The sequence below is a fragment of the Nannospalax galili genome, unplaced genomic scaffold (genome assembly GCF_000622305.1).
Source record: "Nannospalax galili isolate Female #2095 unplaced genomic scaffold, S.galili_v1.0 scaffold402, whole genome shotgun sequence".
In the NCBI taxonomy this organism is placed as follows: Eukaryota; Metazoa; Chordata; class Mammalia; order Rodentia; family Spalacidae; genus Nannospalax; species Nannospalax galili.
In genome coordinates this window covers 1,054,695-1,077,264 of record NW_008348875.1, presented here as the reverse complement: position 1 = coordinate 1,077,264, position 22,570 = coordinate 1,054,695, and the positions used below count along the sequence as shown (strand labels likewise).

At 39.1% G+C, this 22,570-nt stretch overlaps 1 protein-coding gene across 6 annotated transcripts in view; it reads right to left on the bottom strand.

The window, feature by feature from the left end:
• The window catches only part of Flrt2 (fibronectin leucine rich transmembrane protein 2), a 95,746-nt gene that overhangs the window by 18,239 nt on the left and 54,937 nt on the right, over nt 1–22,570 (bottom strand). The window contains exon 1 of one of the 6 annotated variants that reach the window (XM_029569873.1): nt 12,875–12,894. The exons of the other annotated variants lie outside the window; for them this stretch is intronic. The gene's annotated coding sequence lies outside the window, so the exon portion shown is untranslated. Of the gene's footprint in view, nt 1–12,874; nt 12,895–22,570 lie in introns of those variants that run through there. 6 annotated transcript variants of the gene reach the window in all.

Here is a 22,570-nt window from a genome sequence, read left to right as displayed (position 1 = left end):
TTGAGGTGGGGGGGGGGGGGCAGCAAGAGAACATTAAGATTGAACCACTGAGTGGGTTAGAGCATTGAAGAACTGAAAGGAATGTCCTTGAGAGCAAGTCATGATGAACTAGACAGGGAAACTACTGGGGGAAAAAAGACCTTGAGAAAAGGACATTGAAGAGGAAAAGCATCTCTAAACAGCTGTCTGAATTCTTTTCAATCCTGTTTCGGTGTCTCCCAAATATTTTTTTCTAACTATCTCAACTTCTCTTTAGAAGTAGATGAAGTATAAATAATAAATAAATAAAAATTAAATAAATAGGAGCACAGCTTTGAGTAAACAGGACTTTGATTAAAAATGGCATACCTATGCTGGATGAAGACAAGTCTCAACTAATTAGAAAGGTCTACCTCCTTCTTTCATGAACACAGAGCCTCACACCCAGCTTAGTATAAAGTCCCTTCCACAGGGAAAGGCACAGTCCACCCACTGTTTCCTGCCAAGTAAGTTAGCCCCTACCTATAAATTATTCTATTTGGTGAAGGAAACCACTGGCTTCCTTTAGTCCACTGGCAGGCAAGCATGGGTCATTTGAAAACTAGCTTTAGTGACCCTAATGTTTAAAACATTATTCCCAGCATGGTCCAGTTTGGCAGGTTTCTTGAAGGCTGCCTGGGTTGTAAGTTTTGAGAGTGTCTGTGCTGTCTTACCTGAGAAGTGGATACAGTGGGTCAGCGTGCGGCCCACTGTGATGGTGGAAGCATGTGCCCACCCGTGACACACCTCTTCCTCAAATCTTCTCATGTGCTTCTAGAACCATGACTAGCTGGTATTGGGGGTGGAGTAGGGGCATGGGGACTCCCAGATGCAGAGAAGGCAAACAAGAGACTGGAGGGTCATAACACAATGACACAGATTTTAAATGAATCAGACATCCATTACGAATGGACTGACTAAGCTCTGCCCCTGGTGTTCGCTAACTGTTCATGTTGTCTACTCAGAACATTTGAATGCATGGAATACAAATATACAAATAATCTCAAAATTAGTAAGAGTTGCTGAAGAAGTTGGAACTGACCAGATTATCGCATTTAGGCCAGCAACTGGTACCCCCAGCCATCAGAGCCAAGAGTCCTTAAGGTCAAGGGGATGTGACTTCTTGAAGTCTATAGAAGTCTATAATGTCCTTTCTAGTCTACATACTGGGTATACCTATTTCAGAATTTCCTGTGTTGTTGAATCTTTTCTCTGGACCTGGATGGCTCAGGTTGTGATGTTTCTAGCTTGCTCAAACAGTAGGAAGAGAGTGTCAGCTTGGGAACTCAAGAGTGTGTAAAGCCAGATAGAAGAATGAGGAGGTTTGCAGCTAGCCTTTCCTGTATGGACAGTTCTCTATGCAGAACTTGTTGGAATTTGAGCCTTACTTGGCAATAGAAAAACTACACACACTTTAACCAATTAATAAGATTTATAACTTTTGAATAATTTTCTCTACAGCAGACTTTCTCATATGCTTTAATCCTTTAAACTCTACAAATGTCTTGGGGAGGCCTTGTGATGATGGCAGTTCACCATACAATACGGTGGCTCTTTAGTTCCCTACATAAAGGCAACAGTTGTGTTTACTTATTGAAATAGAAACACCCCTGAGGAATTTGGTTTCCTAAATATACCTGCAAGGTGAGCAAAACACAGAACCTTTTAGAAAAATCCTGTTAGTTAACTGCTAACTCCTCATGCATAATAAAAGTAAATGAAAATCTGTTAACCATTCATGCATGCAAATTCATTTGTTGAAATCCTAACCTCCAGTATTTTAGAATGAGGCTATATTTCGAGATAAAGGCCAACATCTCTGGTGTCCTTAGAAAAAGAGAAGATCCTAGATAGAGAGAAGGCACATGGAAGAAAAGGCCATCATATACCACCATCCGACAAAAGAGGGCTCTGAAGAAAACCACACTGCCAGTCCCTTTACTTTGGAATGCTAGCCACCAGCAGGAGAGGAAAAAAAGACCACTGTTCAGGTCACAGCATGATGCTTTTCATAGCACCCTGCATTTCTCTTGCATGGGGCTGAAAACTGTCTTTGCCTAGGAGTGCTGGTCACACACACTCTTGGCAGTTCTAAGAATCCACCCACCCCCTACTCTCCAGATCAGTAAGTAATGACTTCATACCTTCAATGATGATCCATTAACAAAAATGAAAACTGCTAAGTGTTCATTAAGGTAAGTGATATCACCTAACTCTAATTGCTTTCTCAGACCCTAAAAATCACTGATGGGGTTCAATTCTTTACTGACCATTCTGCATCAACAGCTTCTAAAACTAAGTGCCTATCTCAGGAGGGAAACATGCCAGGGAGGGAGGAGTAGGACTTTGCAGTCAGCATCTGATCAATACCAAATTAGAGTCAAACTTATGTTAACACAGCTCCCTAATGCCTAAGCTGCAGAAAGCGCAGTTACTGTGAAATGCAAAAGGCCTCAGATCTTCAAGGAGGGAAGCAAGGACCTCAGAGAATGAAAGCCGGATCTCAAGAAAAGAAGAAAAAACACCTAGCATTATGGTGTTGCCTGTACCTCTCTGTGCTACATAACCGTAAACAGAAAAAAAAGATGATCCACCTCCTTAGAGTGCAAAAATGAAAAAGCGTGATTTCTTAAATTACCTGAAGTAGCCCTCAATTTTGTCTAATATTAGATAACTTGAACACTCTAGAAATTTCCAAATGCTTATGATGGTTCTATGAGCCCTAAAACGTTGAAAACTCAATTTACTGATGCAAAAACTCAAGCAAATTTGATCATCATCTAATGAGAGAGACCATGTCCAGTGAAAATGAGAAAAAAAATTTCCACCAATATTTTGAGTTACTGAAAGGAAAATGTAAGTGCAAAGAAAATACTGGGCTCTCTAAAAGGTCTTGCAAGACCAAAGGACGTGTAGAAAGGAGTATGGGTTTTAACTAAGTCATATGGAAAAGCCCGAGATGACATTAACAGAAGAGATGGAAATGTTCAGACTTCCGTAACCAGCAAGTCTGAGTACCTGAATTATTTATCAGGTTCAATGCAGTTAGGTCCCCAAAGGGCCATGAATACTGTCATCTTCTCTGTGACCTGTTAGGACTCTGAACTCTGCACATAAATAATAGTCATGTCTGTACAAACAGCTCTAACTGCCAGCCTCATCTGAGCAGTGCACTACAGTCTTTCCATGCTGCACACACTCCGTGGGAAAGAACAATCGTCCCTTCAAGCTGTAATTCTATTTTGAAGGTACTTCTTTAGCGCAGCTCCGAAGTGCTGCTACTTAGAGCAATTTATTCTATCTGCATCTTCCTATTGCCTCAAACATTAGCCCAATTTTAAAATATAAAAAATTATTCTTTGAAAAATCCTTAAATTTTTTCCCTGTTTTTTCTTTCTTGATGGAATTTTCCAACTAAATCTAAATTTCCTCACCCACAGCAATCTGCAAAAGTAAATGCTGACCACAGTAATCAGTCATCTGGGAAATATGACCTACCAGAAATTATAATATCCAAGACACAGGCTAGGTGGTGATCATTCGTCCTTAAAATGTGGCCTGGCAAGAATGATAATGCACAAGATGTGGGCTAAATGATAAGAGGTCAAAAGAAGTCAAAGATAATGTTCTTGAAATATCTCAAAAGTCCTTGAAAAATGAAATCTAGTTTGGCAAATAGAATTGGCACAGTAGATTACCAGGCAACACATAAACATGTAGAAAGCAGTAAATGAGAGAAAGTAAATGGAGATCTGGTGAAAAGTTAGGAACTTAGGAGTTCAGTTCTGAATGCCCTACTGGTGCAGACGTGTCATTCAACATCCACAGCCACCGAGTCTGTCATCACAGGCAGAAAAGCAGATGGAACGCACTATATCTAAGTTGCTTTTGGAATGTTAAATGTGCAGCAATTCCCCAACCTAGCATACCATAACAAACAACAAAGCACTCTACAAAAATATTTCTGCTCTTGCAGAGGACCCGGGTTCGATTCCCAGCACCCACATGGTGGCTACAAACTGTCCTTAACTCCAATTCCAGGGGAATCCAAAACCCTCTTCTGACCTCTGTGGCATTGCATGACACGGGTGCACTCACATACATGCAGGCACTATACTCATACACATAAAATAAAAATAATAAATAAAATATATTAAAGAATATTTCTTAAACCTACTACATGAGGAGAATAGCTTCTTGAGGCTCTTTCAGTTCATTAAAATAGAGAACAATAGATGTGGGCTTTCTTCAAAGCAATGAATCTTAACGCAATCAAAATGAAGACATAAAAAACAATTCCATTTTGTTACTCAGAAATATGTACAGTTTTAATGACTGAGATTTTCCCCATTCCTAAGCCAAAACTTAATTACCTGCCAGAATGGGACAAAAAATATTGAAGAAGGAATCACATCACCTCCTCTCAGAAGTTATTATCATGTCCTCATCAGAAGGCTTCAGTCAGCAGTGAGCAATAAGGCAGAGATATTCTTTTGTGGTTATCAGTTATCAGTAAATCCTATTATTCTAGAAAGCATACACACAGGTTTGTTCTCCTCTCCACCTTTAATAAATCAATGCCCAGGACTTAACTCTGCTCTTCCATATACACACAAAGAGATGTCTATCTCTTTCTCTGCCATTGATTTCAGTAGAACAACCACATCAGTTATTAAATGGGCTCACAAGTAGAGAGTGTACACTAAACAGCTTGAGGGATTTAAAATTGAATTAGTTCAACTCCCCTTCTGCACATTACTTAGGAGAAAGGAAGATGAGGATGATGGACTAACAGACACCGGAAGGCACATCATCACGAATAAAAGTACCACAAAGTTATAACTCAGCACAGTAAAGAGAGATGTTATCTTACTGAGGATATCTCCAAGGCTGGAGAGAAATTTGTACCAGAGATAAGCTGTGTTTTCCCTGTCACACTCCCCAGTAAGTTTTAAGAAAGTTTTATGTAGACTCTGTCACTCTCCCCCATTAAAAAAATAAAAAACAAAAACCAAGAGCATAGATGGTCATTCATCCAGGGTTGTGGTAGATTTCTCTGCAGTGTATCTTCCAAATAGTTATTAGGATCTCCACACAGAACGCCCTTGTGTGAAAATATACAATATCTTTGGATGACATTCTAAACAACTTGTTTCCTAGTAAGTAGCACAACCCATTTAGTTAACAGGACAGAAGTCACTCATGTGAAGGAATAGTTGTTAAAGCACAATTATTCCCTTTACAATTCCTCTATATAATAATCAGAATTTCTGTTCTGAATGTAGTACTCCATTAAAGTGACTTTCACTTTGAAAATTCCAACTAGACTTTAAACAGACCCTGATGAAGACAACGCAGGCACAGAATGCAATCAGTCCTGATTTATCCAATTTGTTCTCTAAGCTACAGGGTGCTTCCAGGAGCTCAGAAGTTCCATCTCCCTTCCCAGTCAAAGATCAAGGCAGAAAGAAGAGCTACTGATATGCTAACACTTGTGCAGAGAGAACTCCATTTGCAACAAAACGACTATCCTAAGGTTGTGTTAGCATGGTGGTCCCTTTGCTAAACTGGAATGAACAGACCACCATCCGAAGAAACATTTTGGTCAGGAGAAAGCTGAGAAATAAACATATGTATAGCCATACATGCATACTTAGATTTGTATTTGTGTGTGCATAGCCACAATATATCTAGACAAGCATTATGTATTATTAATAAATACTTAATGTGAATTTTGTTCACATGTTTAGATATGGTTATAATTCAGGTAACTTTAGTGACCAAGAAGCATTGGTGGTTGAAAGAATGAACTCTTCCACCAGAAGTCCAAGAGCAACCAGTCTTGGTACTCAGAATCTTCATGGTATTAAAAGAAAAATCCCCCATTCCTGAGTATTCCCCTGTTCCTGGTACAGGGCAGAACTCTGTTAGTTCTGTTTCTTAGTCATCCACACCTCTGTGGCTTTACCAATAATAATGATTGGTAAAGGTCTACTATTTGCATACAATTCATCATTCACAAAATATTCTGCTATATCTCACTGGATACTTTACACTTTCTCTGAGGCAAGCATCATCACTGGTCTCACTTTTTAAATGACAAAACAGAGGCTCACTATGTACCAAGGATTTGCTTAAGCTGGTTTAGGCTGAAGGCAGCTTACATAGGAGTCAAGCCACAGTCTTCTGCTCTTTCTTCTGGGTTAGGAAAGTCTTCAAAGTTTTTCTCCCCAGGGCATTCTTCCTTGGCAACTCACCATACATCCTGTGTGGTACAACACACCCCAAGGACAGTAGGGCACCCTGCTGTCTTCCACTACCGTAAGGTCACTGAGCCTTCCTGGGGCATGGGTGATCCTGGGCATAATTTTAGTCATGGAAGTCTAGCTGTGTTCCAGAAACCCTTTATGGAAATCTTGTTGTCACTTATGTTCACTGGGATGTGTAAGCAACTCTGACAGCAGGGCATCAACATTATCCCTAAGTATCCCCAACTCTGACTGCAGTGCATCAACATTATCCCTAATTATCCCCCACTCTGACAGCAGTGCATGAACATTATCACTCTGACCCTGGTGGATATGGAAGGTCATTTACTGCTTGTAAGGAACAAGTTCTGTGATAGGTGTCATCCAATAGCTCCTTTAATGCTGTCATCTGTCCCCATATAATCCCTGATTTGCTGTGCCTTAGTCACTTTACAGTTATTTGGTCCTTTTTGAGCCTAAGTGTGTCTCTCATACAACATCCCTTCCTACCCTCCTATTTGCACAAGGACATGGTTTCCACCTATTTCTTTGGATCCATGGCTCTACAATATTTTAAGACTATAAAACAAGAGGAATATGCACCATAGTGTTTTAATAAAATACTAAAGTTTTTGTTTAACTAAGCACTTAAACTGGACAAGACACTATGTGGCATGAAACCTAAACCAGAGATGGGGCTTCAAAGTCTGTGCTGAGAATCAAGGTAATGAGATAGCCACTATTTCAAAGCCCTTTCCAGCACTCGCAATTCACCAGTGTCCAACTCCACCTTATCTTTGGGTCGTGTAATTATAGTATTTCCGTTGTCTTATTCTATAGTTCCAGGCAATCTAGCTTACACCAACCATCCTGAAACAGCCATGAAACTGAACAGGTTCTCATGTTCCTTCCCGTCTCTATCATTACTTCTTTGCAAAGGCTCATTCTGACCTCTTCTCCTATCCTCATCGCCCACCCTTTCCTCTTTTCCTTTCATTTACCCTTCGGCTTCCCCCATGTTCTCTCCGTGTGTTCTTTGCTTCTTCCTGAGTGGACTTGTCTGCCTCTTAACCCCTGAATGTATACATATGGGTACTCTCTTCTGCAGTAATTGGTTAAATATGCTACTGCTTTAATCTTAAGAAAGCCAAACCCCTAATTTGACCAGAAACGCAGCCCTACATCCCCCAAACCTGCAGATTCTGACAGTCATACCTCCATCTGGAACTTCAACTCTCTCTGGCTCTTCATCTGTCTTATTCATTTTGACCAAAGTCACTGACATCCAGTTGCAGGGGCATTTAAGACGAAGCTTCCTACTTCTTATCAAACCGATGGATCCTTCAGGAGGTGATTTCTCCCTTGCCTCTATTTGAAAATGAGCTAAAATGCACCATCCCCATAGTCCTTTTCTACACTCTCCTGTGGAATGAACCAGGACTATCTGAGGAGATATTCTGAAGTATTACTGTGCCCGTCACTGTACCTCTGCCTGTGACAATAATACCATGTTATAGTCCATGGCTAGACGTAGTCTATCTTTTTATTTCATTTGGGGATTTGATCCCAGATCTTATACTTATTAACTTCGTAGGGATGCTTATTTCTTGTAGTTCTCATGCACTGGATCCTTCATGTGTAACAATACATATGTGCTCTTATTATTATCTTAACAGAAAACAGAGAGGAAGAAAGAACTAAGGAAGCAGAATAAAGACGGGAAATACAAGGAAGGAGGAGAGATAAAGAAAGAAAAATGAAGGAGAAAAGCAAAGGTAAGATTGAAACAAATGGCTATGGCACAATTTTTAATTATTTCTTTTAGAATTTCATATATTAGCACTGTATTTAATAATTTCCATCCCTCCCTTACCCACTCTAACTCTACCCACATGTGCCCATCTTGTCCCAATTTCATGGCCTTTTCGTTAATTGTTACGCACACACACACACACACACACACACACACAAACACACCTACTGAGTTCATTTAGTAGTGCTCATATGCACATGGTTCAGCCCTATGCACACTTCTGAGTTATAGCTTACCAAATTTATTTAGTTGTATGTAGCACTATTAGATCAAATTAATATTTCTTCAGTGAGTCTAACACATTACAGAAGAAAACATGCAAGTTTTACGGTTTAAAAAGAAGTGTTCAATTCCTAAGCATTTTAAGTACTTGTGTGCTATGAGAAGACATCTAACTTCAACTGTGCCACGTTTTTTCTCTCAGTAAAAGGGATAATGATACCCACCTCCTGGGGTTTTAAGATTTAGGAATACCTGCCTATTTCCCCAGTTCTATGCCAGGTTTTTGTCTGTTTGAGTTTGCATGGGTCTTGTGCATGCTGACACCACTGATGTAGGTTCATGAGAGCAGGGTCCCAGGAGCCCCAATATTAGCTGAAGAAATATTGACAACTGATTACTTTCGGGTGAGGAAGAGCTGATATTCCTAAATTGAGAAACTCAAGATAAGCTGACTAGACCTCAGTAGATGAACTTGCACCGAGGAACGTCTGGGGATGCTAACTTGACACAATAGGCCTTAAGACAAATGACAGAATGTATGAATTCCAGTGGGGGGCTATGGGAGGGTCAGTGCAGAAGGGGTGATTAAGACTGAGGTGTTCTGTATGAAATACACAAAAATTCAATTACAAAAATTTAAAAATCTAGTTGAAATTATAAAAAAATAAAATTGCAAAATTTCAATAAACAATTAAAAACTGAAAAAAAAAAAGAATTAGGAATAGCAAAATGCCTTATCTTCAGTAGGCATCTGTTTTATGGTCTATATTGACTATTCTGTGTGTGTGTCTGTGTGTGTGTTTGTGTGTCTGTGTGTGTCTGTGTGCACATGTGCATGCCTTTATGCCTATGTGCAGATGCAGAGGTCAGAGGAGGACACTGGGTGTTCAATTCCACCAATCTTCACCTAATTCCCTTGCGGCAGGATCTCTCGCTAAACAAGGAGCTCACTTTTTCTTCTGGTGGGGCAGGTGGCCAGCAAACCTTGAGTAATCCTCCTGTCATCGCCCCCACCCCCACAGCACTGAGGTTACAGATATTCATGGCCATGCTCAGCTCTTAACTTGGGTGCTGGGGCTTACAAACTCCACTCTTCATGCTTGGATAGAAAATAATCTTGACCACTGGAACACCACTCCAGCCCTATTAAGACTGTTCTTGAGACTGGTTTAAGGAAAATGATCTAAGCTAGCAACCAAAATGGCTCTGGCCATGGGCAGTATGTTTAGCCTATCCAGTCGAGAAGGTTTCCCAGGGCCAAGATCTATTTGCGTTTTCCATGGTAATATAAACAAACAGCCACATTCCTTTTCTTTCGTCGCAATGCATAGCTGCACAGAATAGTTGTGTATCGTTCAATTACCCATGCAGCATGTATAATAGAAACAGAAAACCTAGAGTTTCAAAGTTCTGGATCTTTGCCTTCATTCTGGCTTTTACTAGATACTTTGATTTGCTGAGACTGGGTATTAAAATCGTAATAGGGAGAAGAGTGTGTTCACAGTGACTAAGGTTTCGTTCAGCCTGAGGTCCCTGGTTCTAGGAGTGGATGGCTCAGTGTATGATTGGGCACAGTGGAGAGCTAGTGCTGTGTGACCTGGAGGACTTCTCAGAGCATCTGAATGACACAATCAAGCCTTATGATGAATCCACTGGACACAAAGCTTTCATGAATAGAGAAGACAGTTTTTGGCACATCTTTCAAGTTGTGTGTTGCAACCCAGAGTACTTGAAAATATACGAGAATTAAAGATTCAAGAATAATCTGTTTACTCAGTTAAGAAACCTGCTTAATTCCAGGATGAATGAAATATAGTCAGTCAGACATGTAGGTCCAAAGACTGCTCTGCCATTAATGAGCCGTGTGCAAATATTTAGTAAATTGCTTAACCTCTCTGATGTAAAATTTCCTTAAAGTACAGTTATAAAGATTAAATGAGGTCACTTATACAAAGCTTTTACTTAGTAAATGGCCTATATGGAGTGATTGATAAAAGACCATCGTTATTTTCATCATTAGACAGGCCATGTCTTAAACAATCCAGCAGAGACAGTTTGACACTGGGGAGATCAATGCAGCTGAGTTTTTAACTACAGAAAATTGTGCGGCTGGCTATAAATACAATCATTTCACTAGTACAAAAATATTGCTAACAGAATCTATCTTTTCTGCAGACCCATTCAAGCTGTAGTGTCTCTTGTTTCAAAATTTTACGCCATATACTCCTATACAAAAACTAATGCTTTTAGATTCATGCATAAGTAGAAATCACTGAAGAGAGAAGTCTAGAGTCTTCATGAGCAGATTGGAGTTCTCCCAACTCACTTAAAGACACTAAATATCTGAGAGACAATTACATGTTGTTATTTCCGGTATGAAGCTTTTAACTGAGAAAACAGAATAATTTAAGAAAATGAGCTCAGAGACGTTTGCTATTTGAGAGCAGCTGCCACCAGCAGTGTAAAGAAAAAACTAAGAAAAGTTTCCCATGGCACACATATAATACCTTTATTCATAATAAAACCAAGCATCTCAAAATGGCTGCATTTCAGAGAAACCCAGTCCTGGTGTATGAGCTCCAGGCGCCTATGGACACTTAGGAAAGAAGCAGATGGTTGCAGAACTGTATAACTTAAGAACAAAAGTCAGTCTTGGGTGGAATTCAGGAGCAAGACAGGTGGATGGAGGGGCTTATGTAGTAGGCTAGTAAAAGATGGATTGTGGCTAATTGGGTTGTATCAGAGCTTTTTCACACTCTATTAACAGGTTTAAATCTCAATTGAAAAGTAGTCTGGGCACCAGTGGCTGGTACAAAATGCTTGGGTGACTTTCTCTAATGACTGTCCTACAGGGTTTGAGATGTGTGCTAGGCTCACTGGGCAGAAAGATGATTCTAGTTCTAGTAAACTATGTCCATATGGCCTCATTTCATTTAGCCACATATGTCCGTAGATTAATAAGAGAATACACTGAATAGGTATATGTGTATGTGCATGCACAGGACACATACCTGTGTGTTGGTATACATACACAAGTATAAGTTATGCTCAAATATTTAATACTCCCCATCATCTTTTGCTCATGGTTTCACCTGTTCTTTTACATTTTCCAAATCATTACAGTACATGTGCCTTATTACCTTGTAATTGACTATTACAAACTAAATTTACTTGGGCGATTTTTGGGTTCAGAAAGCCATTGGAGTGACATCTGTCATCTCTAATCTGATCCAAACATAGATAGCAAATTCTTATTTTCCTCATTATAATGTAATACCAACACAGTGAAATTTAATAAAGGCACAGTTACAAATAGTAAGCAAGTAGAAATCACTTCTGCCATTCAAATACCCTGATTTGCTGTTTACTATCATGACACTCCATCATTTAAAAATGTTTGCTTACATTCTGAGAATCAAATCTTCAAAGCTATATGCTACCTCCCGGCTTGATATTCTCATCACCATTTAAGTGTGTTTAGCATTCATTGGAAGTCAACGCATCACATAACAAGGCACAGCTAGCATGTTCTGATCTGGGCAGTTGCAGGGAAATACCTGAATTCCCCCAGGTACCACAGTGATAGGCTGAAGGAACTTAAATAAGGAAAATGTTTTAAGAAAACTAATCAAGTCTCAGCAAAAATGACGATGCAGTCATGCTAGAATTTCTAAACCTGAAATTCTTTTATCTACTTTTAAAATGGAAAAACCCAGAAAATATACTCCCTCCTTAATTTTTTCACATAAGTTATTTCAAGAAGTGAGAAAATGGTTCAGTAGATAAATTTTCTGTAAAATGGGAAGAACTGGGTTCTGGTCCCCAGTACTCACATATAAAGCTATTCACAGCCACAGTACCTTAACATGACTTCTGCAGAGCAGAGACAACTGGATGCTAGGAACCCTCTGGTCAGCCAATCTAGCTGAACCAGAGTTTCAGGTTCAGTAGAGACCCTGCCTCAGAAATTAAAGTGGAAAGTGACTGAGGAAGAAACCTGACATCAATCTCAAGTCTACATACACACACATGAGCACACATAGATGTACATCTCTAACACATACACACACACACACACACACACACACACACAATTACTTCAAAGTCAGCCCAATTGTGCTATTGTCTAACCTCTAGTTTGGTTCACGATTTTGAAAGGTTTATGATGACAAATAGCTAGAAGATGTGATGTAACTTCTAAAACAATTATGTGGAAAGTGTGTTTATGACTATATGAATATTTACAGAAATGTAGGATTAATTCTAAGTTCCCTTGTGCAGATAATGGCAGATTTTACTGACCCCACCCAAACCCATGAGGGCAGTTTCTATGTCTGTCTCTAGATCTGCAGTAGATGATAACCAGTGAAAACAAACAGGGGTGACAGTTCAGAGAGCTGGTTTCCTGGCCCCTGGGTGAGAGGTGGCCTCCTTGCCTTGTGCAGAGAGACACTGTTTGTTTTGGGGACAGCAGTATTTTAAAAGGCTCTTCCTGGGCTGGTAAAAAAAAAATGAACTGTAATTTCCTGAGAGTTGCAGCCACAGGCCTGTCCAAATATGAATGAAAACAAACCCAGTTCCAACTGCAGAAGCTTCAGATGTGCAGACCTCCTCCAGGGGACTTGTAGAGACTCCCAGCAGCACACCAAAGAACAAGATCATTCTTGCCAATCAATTGCACCATCTCGAATCTTCTTCATGGAACCAAGAAAACATATCATGCACAGCAAAAGTCAAGAAAATACAGAAAACCAAGGGTGGCTGAGTTTCCCCACTGAACCTGTTTCTTGATCTTGAGAACTTACTCTCTTATAGAAATAACTATGGATTTTACTTCCACGCTCTTCTGTATTAGGACTTCAAAGGAAATTTTTAATATTAATCCTATCGATGCCCTTTGAACACGGTGGTCATTTAGACCTCAGATGAAAGCAGAGCATTAATTCCTGAGCTCTTTTCATATAGACTTCAAAAGGTTCTTTATTTATATCTTTAAACAAAATCCATGATTTCTTATGGCTATGTACATATGCGCTCACATAAATAAATAAGCATGCATATTTTACTTGAAATGTGTGCATATCAACTTCCAAGAACCTTCCCAATGCCAGGAACCTCGCCAGGCAATTTAAAAATATTTTATTACTACTCTATTCAGAAAATCCCTGTAGGTCACAATAATTAACCCATTTTTGAGATTTTTATTAGACTAAAGAAAAATAAAATCAACACTTGATCCTAAGATTATGAGACTCTCCAAACCCAAGGTCATTTCATTATACCACTCATTCTCTATTGTCTAATTACTAAGGATGCAATTGGAACCATTGAGAAAATTTAAGTTCTTAACACGATTATAGGGAAATTAATGAGAAGACAGATTCAAAGGTATCAAAACATAATCATGTACATGTATCCACAAAGAATGAGCAAGATGGAGAAAATCTCAGATTCTGCATCCCCCACAGCTTAGAGAGAAAGTTCTCAAGTGTTCTCAAGGAGCAAATCTATGCTAGAAAGACCTAAAGTGTGGGATAAAGAGCTGTGTGGAGTCAATTTTTAGCAACCGTGACCAAGTGAAGCCGCATGTGAACTTAGTGTTGCACATGTAAGTTGCACACATGCTCATTGCCCCACACAGTGTACTTCTCAGACTTCTCAGCTTTAAGGATCAAGGCCTACACTGCTGCTCTTTCTTAACTAAGAAAACCTGAAAAATAGGTAGAACGGAGCAAGACCTTTTCACCCTGTGGGTCACTCCATCCTGTTGTGAACTTCATTTATAGCTTTTTACCCAAGAGCTGCTTCCTTCCACAGGTCTTTAACCTTCCTAAAGACATGCATGTGGACAGGCACAGGTGTCTCTGGAATTTCTTACGTCATGTCTTTGTGGGCCAATCTTGAGTCAGCTACCTTGGTCCTGCTCACCTCAGTCTTCTGCAGAAATGTTTCCTGCATGCATTCTGGTTACCAGCTTTGATAACTTTCTTGCTGCTGCCATAAAATACCCTGAAGAAAGCTATGTAAGGAAAAGTTTCTTAGCTCACGGTTCAAAAGTTCATTGTGTTGAGCTGGACATGGTGGTACACTCCTCCTCTCAGTATTTGGAGGCAGAGCCTGGCAGATCTCTGTGAGACTGAGACCAGCTTGGTCTAAATAGTGAATTACAGACCATCTGGGTTTACAGATAGATGCAATGCTGTCTCAGAAAACAAAAACAAAAACAAAAGTTCATTGTGGCTGGGAACTTAGGGCAGCAGGAGCTTCGGACAGCTGGTCAGACTGCATCTGTGGTCAGGAAGCAGAGAGACATGAATCCTTATACCCAGTCCCTTTCTCACTTTATTCAATCCAGGACCCCATCCCGTGGGATGGTGCCACTGCCAACACTCCAGGTGGTATACTTAACCTAATCTAGATAATCTCTTATATACATGTCTAGAGGCTCAATGCTAATCTAATACAGATCATCTCTCCTAAGCACGCCCAGAGGTTTGTACCCTTGGAATTCTAGAGCTTATCAGGTTGACAATATCAACTGTCACATCAGTCAACATATCCCAGTTTAATGATACATTAGTATTGGAAGACTGTGTACAATCTATATAAATAACTTTTAATGTATCTTCAACTACAGAAGAGCCCCAGATAATCCAAAGGAAAGTCACCATGTTGATGGGTAGCAGGCATCATGGCAGGTGTTGGGGCAGCTTTCCAGGTTCATGTGCCTCCAACCACAGCATCATGTCAGAGAACTCCTCCCATACCAGGTAGCATCATGTCCAACTATAGGAAGGCATTTATTTTGTTCATGTCAAGAAAAGGTCAGTCTGAGATGGGGCTGTGGCACTTGACTTTAATTCCAGCAACTGGGACAGAGGCAGATAGGTCTCTGTGAGTTAGCAGTCAGCCTGGTCTACATATTAAGTTCCAGGCCAGCCAGGACTACATAGTGAGACTCTGATTAAGAGGAAGGAAGGAGGAAGGAAGGAAAGAAGGAAGGAAGGAAGGAAAGAAGGAAGGAAGGAAGGAAGGAAGGAAGGAAGGAAGGAGGTGCCAATATCTTTACCTATTATTGATGAATTACATGTGTCTACCAAACTAACCCTGGTTTTAATTTCCTGTAGAAACTGAATTCAGAAGCTTAAATCAGCTCCGTAAAATGCCACACTCTGAGTGAACTTATGAACCTCACTATTGTTGAAAATATAAATTAGGTAAAATCTAATTATGTTCATTTACTGAATGTCAGAAGTCTTATTACTTGATTTGTTTAAGATTATTTAATAAATCATATTTAAAACCTTATACATAGTATATGTTTAATATTATGAATACTGGATTTAACACATTTGAAAATAAGTTATTAATAAATACTTGGACCTGAATATTCTTAAATAAGAGGGAAAATGCTGAGATTTATAGTATAAGTGCCTACTGGTTTAAAAATCAAATGCTAATTAATACTCAGATCTGGGTATAAAGTTATTCAAAGGAAAAAATTAGGTAACTAAGCCATTTAAACATTGTTCAACAACCAAAATAAATAGTTAAGTGTTGGCAGGATGTAGAGTTTTGCAGAAGCTATAAAATGCTATTCTCTGGTTCTCAGGTAGATTATAAATCCTGAACAATGTACCAAGGTTCTTATCCTCAGAAAGCACGGGACACATTTAAAGTCCAACAGGCACTTCCTGATTTCAGCTCAACACATTTTCAATCTTATCAAGGCAACAGAGTTTCCATTGTACTTAAAGAGGGAGCATATGGAAACTATGACAGGTCAAGGTAGTTCTACAGTCATACAGCCAGGAAGAGTGAAAAAAAGGAAGAGTTTGAGCATGAAGTGCAAAAGATAGTGAGTGGTTAGCTTCATGAAATTTCAAAAGCAACATTTAAGTGGGTATTAACTGGGAGTACGTGCAATGCATAATAATCTAAAAGTTTTAGAAGTCAAAAAACTCACTGATTAATCCTTGAAAGCTGTTTGTGCTGAAAAGTAAATAATCTATGGACATTACATAGACATCTTTTAAAACATTATAGCTTTTCTTCTGCAGTTAATCTTCATGCTCTTAAAGATACATAATATAACTCAGAGGTCCTAGGAAGAAGAAAGTGCTGCCCACATCTAGACAAGAACTATGATTTAAGTATAGCAAGGGAAGATATATTTTCTTTATTTCCCATCCATACCCTGATCTAAACATAATATATCAAATATCTGTGCAATTCAGAACTATTGTATAATGTTTATTCCAAAGAGCCCTAGTTCATGAAACTGACAAGGTTGTATGTATGCTTTCTAACTTCGAGCTCACTAGAATACCATGTAGTATTGTATTATTCGACATGAGCAGATACAGAATTCATAGAGCTCCAGCTTTTAAGGGAGGACATATTTACACATCCTGGAAACTATCCTTATGGTTGATGTGTTTGTGTTACCAAACAAAACATTCTATTATATATTATCAGAAAAGAAGGGGCAGCTGGGTCTGTATTCACAGGCTGTCGCACTATTTGCAGACAAATTGCTACCCAACTTGGAGAAAAATCAGATGTGGTCAGTGAGACGCAAGGGCTGGGAGGTTCGATGCTCTTTCTTCTTTAGACTTTCTGTTCCACTTTTACTGGCACAATACGTATTGATGAGTATTAGGATAGAACAATGTCATCTTTATGCTATTGTTTATTCCTTAAAATAGTCTAACAGAAACATTTTTATCTTGTTACATGTATTTTAATGACCAATATTAGGTGGGGCAAAATTTATTACTGTGCAAAGAAACTTTGCATTTGATGATTTTTAAATTAGGTTGTAATTTACTTTGTGAGTTTAAATTAGTGTGGTGAATTGCTCACTTCTTGACTAGCATATGTGTTTAAAACAATGAGATAAATGTACATTAGAATTATATAGCACTCTCTGTGAGTATAATGCCCCTTTATCCTACACATCTGTAAGAGTCAGGGCTTAGTTCATGAAATATTTATTACACAATAAAAGAGCTATGTATTCACCAGATAAAACGTTGCCTCAATTATAAATTAGGAACCATGTGTACCTGTCACTCAATAAATCAAAGGCAATTAAGAAGAAACAGGTAGTTGCCTATAACCCTGGATATATGAAGATTTGTTTTATTCTCAGATAATTTTATGTACTAATTAGCAAAAAACAATTTGATAGCTATTTTCCAGACATGAAGTAAAGAGTTTCACAATCTCCTAAGTATTCTTGTAACTTTCATGTATGTAATAACCTGCTCTGCTGTTCTTTAATCAAGGAGCGGGGCTGTGGTGTGTGCTCCGTTCATGCATCTTCAGATGCTCAGAAGCTAAACCCCTTCCCACTGCAGACTTTGCTAATCAGAAGGCAATGCATTTCCAACCTGCGCTGATAAAAGGCAAGATGCTTCCTCAGATCCTATGACCACCAATGAATGTCACCAGCATCCAGTCACCATCTTCATCTGCTTTTTCTAAATGGTTTTCTATTTACCCATCCCCCTAGTACTCCAAGGCCTGAGATCGTGTCTACTGCTGAGAAAACAGAAACTAACCAGTAACTTGTAAGTCCTTCATTGATATCTCCTGGACTCTTATGTACTTTTTAACTCTTTTGTATCAAAAATTAATGCCAATAAATGATGCCTTCTTTCTCAGGAGTGATATTTAATTTTCAATGAATTGGATTACCTAAAATCTTTCCAAGTAATTTGAAGCTCACCTGATGCTATTTTGCCAAAGTGTAAGGGGCATAACAGAAAAGCTTGGTTCTCACTTCCTTTACAAGGAAAAAATGAAACACAAATCAGTCAGTGACTCGCTCAAGGCCACTCAGCATTCACAGGAAACAGTAATTAGAAGTCTGACTCACTGGGCGCATGACTATTTCAAATCTCGAGTACACACTGAGCAGGAATAATCAAAAACTTCTCCCATGTGGCTCTTCATGTGATGATGGCCTTCAAATTTGCAGACCTCCATATTTTTAACTGACTATATCCACAAAGACAAGTGAGAAGAATTTGTAGCCATGCATTTAACTTATCACCTTAGTGAACAAGCACAGGTTAGTGATTCAGTTTTTAGGGATAAAATTTCCTGTTGAGAAGTAAAAAGAAAAATGGACAAAGGCTGTCAGCCATCGCTTACCTACAGATTAAACAGAGAAGCACTAGTACATGTGAGTTAAGAGGAACGAAATTAGTCTAGGACATTATCAGGCTCTGTCATATAACTAGTAGAGTGGCTCTCAGTGAGAGCAAATTTACCTTCCTGCCTGCAGAACAAAAACTTGGGCCATGTCAAAGATAGTTTTGACAGTCATGATCAGAAGTGTGGTTGGCATCTGGTGGGCAGAGACCACAGAAGCTGCAAATTCTCCTACACTATGCAGAAAAGCATCCTGAAACGACTTCAAAGTTCAATAGTGTCACATTAAAGGAAGAATACACTGGTGACAGGAGCTTAACCAGGTTACTGAAATCTTTCTCTTCTCATCTGTACAATACTAGCCATGAATCAGCAACATCTCTCTCTCTCTCTCTCTCTCTCTCTCTCTCTCTCTCTCACACACACACACACAAACACACACACAAGCTCTCATATTCAGTTTATTAAAATTCTAAGAAAAGGAAATTCATTATTTAATAATATTTAGCATATTTCAAAGGTTCTTAGTTTAATTCCATCACTACCAATAAAAAAGTTGAAATAAACACACACACAGAGAACATCATTTACCTCATTGATTACCATGCCTTAGTTCCAGGCATCTTACTTTAAAGGTAAGACAATTAAGAAGTGTGTTGAAGCAGGAAAAAATTTTGCCTAAAAATAATGTTAAAATCATGATTATAACCATAACATCTTTGAAATCGAGTTCTTATTCCAAGGCTAAGTGTTTACTTAGAGACCTAAGCGTTCTGATATGCTTAGTTTGAACTGTCAGCTACAACCACATCTGAAGAGGCAGTTTGCATCTGCTTGCTGATTTTGTGGTAGGGTTTGAGAAACATGAAGTCTTCACATGCAGAAAAAAATATCCTCCCTAGTCAGGCCCTTTAATTTGTTGAAATATTTGGCACTTGAAGAGCAAGTTCCTGTTAAAACAACCTAAAAATCCAGTATGTTTCCCTGCTGTAGGAGGTGAAGAAAGCCAGAGACCACAAGATTATACAGCCAATGCACAAACAAAACAACATGGGATGCTCCCGGAGAGTAGAAGGAGCTCTTCCTTAGAAATTCTTTGTCAGTATTGGCACATTGGTGTTTGCTGTCAGTGCCAGATACAATGACAGAGATGCGCTCTGCTATTTATTTATTTATTTATTTATTTATTTATTTATTTATTTATTTTCATTTTTTAGCCAGCTACAAACTAAATGATGAAGCAGTTTCAACTTTAAAATGCACTTGTGCCCACTTCCTGAAATGCAGGACTGTGTGTGTGCCTGTGGTGCCAGTGTGTGTGTGTGTGTGTGTGTGTGTGTGTGCACATAAGTATCATTTTGGAAACAAGGCCAAACTGAGCTTCCTCTTGTGGTGGTAACAAAGCAATCACAACAACCTTGTCTAAAATACGTCAAGGACCAAACACCAAGTCAGATACTGGCTATAAAAAGTAGCATAGATTTCCCTACAGCCAAAGTGGAGGCTATTGAACTGTAAAGGAAAATCAATAAAAACAAATACATCTAGCATTTTTAACATTTACAATTTCCCTGGGAATTTTCTTGTCCCATCAAAGCTCGTTCTCTGATTGATTTGAGATCACATTGAAAAAAAGGGCAGGCATTTCCAACCAGATTCCATACCGACCCTTCCCAAGAAAATCTGCATTTTTACATATAACTATACATATGTATACATATGTATATATGACAAAGTGCCATATTATTAAGTCTACATTACATCAAAGTTGGTACATATAGAAGATCTTTATGAGAATTATGAAACATCAATTTTTAGCATCATTTCTTGTTTTTTCATGGCAGTTACACTTAACATGATATCTACTTTCTTAAAAGACTGTTAAGTATTCAACATGGCACTTTAGACTACAGGGAAATGCTGTACAGTGGACATCTAGAACTTGTTCTTTCATACCTGAGGCTTTAAGCATCATTCTCTATGCTGCGTGATCAAATCAGATTAAATAAAAACTCAGGTTCTACCCATGAATTGAAACCTGGATCCTCATATTGCTGTGTCACTAGAGGCAGGTGCATCACTAAGAGATGAAGACCAGCCTGGTTTACACAGCAAGTTCTGGGCCAGCTGAGGGACAAAGAAAGACCCTATCTCAAGAAGCCAAAAAAATTAATTTATCAAATTAGTTACATGGGTTAGGGATATAGCTCAGTGATACAACACTTGCCTAGAATCTACAAGGTTTTAGTTTTAATCCCTACCATGAATCATATATTTATATATCCTATATAAGATACTTGAATACATTATGTATAAATGTATGTACATAACATGTAGGTGTTTACTTACCTTAATAATATTAGTTATGAAATATATTTAATGAAATATATTCATATTCTCACTAAAAACATGCAGAACCTATGTCGAGGAGGTAAACATATCAATAGATTGCCTGTAATTATCACTGACAACCGCCAAGCAGAAACCCTGCAGCTCCTTCTTCTCCTAGGCCATACTGCAGGCTCTAGGAAGAAATCCAAAGGATGCTTGCAGCTCTATCTCTTTCTGTAACAAATCTCTTGCAACGTAGATTTAGCTGAATAAGAAAATACAAACTCTACCCTTTATAACCTATCTTGAAGCATAAGAACGGGAAATAATACACCAAGAATAAAAGTTCATATCCATACTCACATGTATATATAAACACACATGTATATACAAGTGCATAAACACAATGTGCACTGTGCTTATAGTTGCTCATTATTTTACTCTTTAGTCTTGGGTTTTCCAAATCATCCACAATAAATTTTTACTCATCATCTGAAATAAAGAGGTTCCCATTGTTACAATGGGGAGGGTTTCAGTATTACTATCATATGAAAGGGAAGGCTAAGAATGATATAATATAAATACTGTCCTTAAAAATGACAGTCTGGGATCAAACGAATCTGAAAGAGATTAGTAAGAGAAATAAAATATCTTAGCAAACTATTTTTATTTTTCAACCCAGAAGGTAGATAGTAAACTCAGCGAAACATTAGCAGACATGGACTGCAAAGAGTAAGGCTCACAGAGGACATATGATATGTCAGGTGTTATCTCCTTTAATCTTTAACACATCTTGTAGGTATCTACTAGGCTGAGTATTTTATGAAGAAGGAAATGAGAGTTCGAAGTTCAAAGTCTGATCCATGTAGTGGGTAAGAGGAGGGCTTTGAAAGGCTCATCAGATTCCTTGGACCTAAGTTAAACATCGTTCCACATGCCACAGAGGCCCCAGTCTGTCCCTCACCTTTCCCTGGCCCTTATATGCCTCTAGTCATGCCTTTCCCATCCCCCCAGCCACCACACTGTATGCCTTTTGGATGCTGCCCCATTTGCCGTGAAAAGTAAGCTAGGATACAAAAGCCTCCCATAGCTCCCACACAGAAGGCCTGCGTAGGGTGGGGCCAGCAATGCCTGACCCCACCAGTATTCTCCCAGAAGTGCAGCTGCAGACATGCACACCGACTCTGCAAGGCTCATAAAGCAGCTTTCAGCAGCGCTTAGCGCCCTGTGTGAGCGGGCATCTGCGGCAGCGGCCAGCTACTGCACAGTAAGTGATTCTCTGCTGAACCCAAGCAGGCCTGCGTGTCAGCAGAGAAGCGGGCCTGGGAGCCCAGGAAGAATGTACATCCTCTGTGGCTCTGGAGGGTGTATTGTCGTGTTCTGAAAGACAGGAAGGGGGAAACCAGCCAAAAAATGTCTATGGAAGAACCTCGGTATCACTGTGTCACCCAGCCTAGGCAATCAATATCTGCTGCTTTACAGACACACAGAATGAAGACGTCAAATTAGAGAAGTCTTTGGCGGTTTTCGATCGCCCTACATTTTCTCATTTATGCCTCCCAGTGGTTTGGTCACATTATTTCTTTTCTTATTATTTAACAAAGAAATAAGTGTGACGTTCTGAGTCAATGCTCTACAACCTGGTAGGTGCATGTTCCACTCAGAACACCCATCTCCTAGTCCTAGACAAACATTAATCAACTCCTTTGTCTGTGTTACAAGGTAAGTAACTAAGGAGCCTAGCTGGCCAGTGCTTAGAGAGGTTAAGACAATAGAA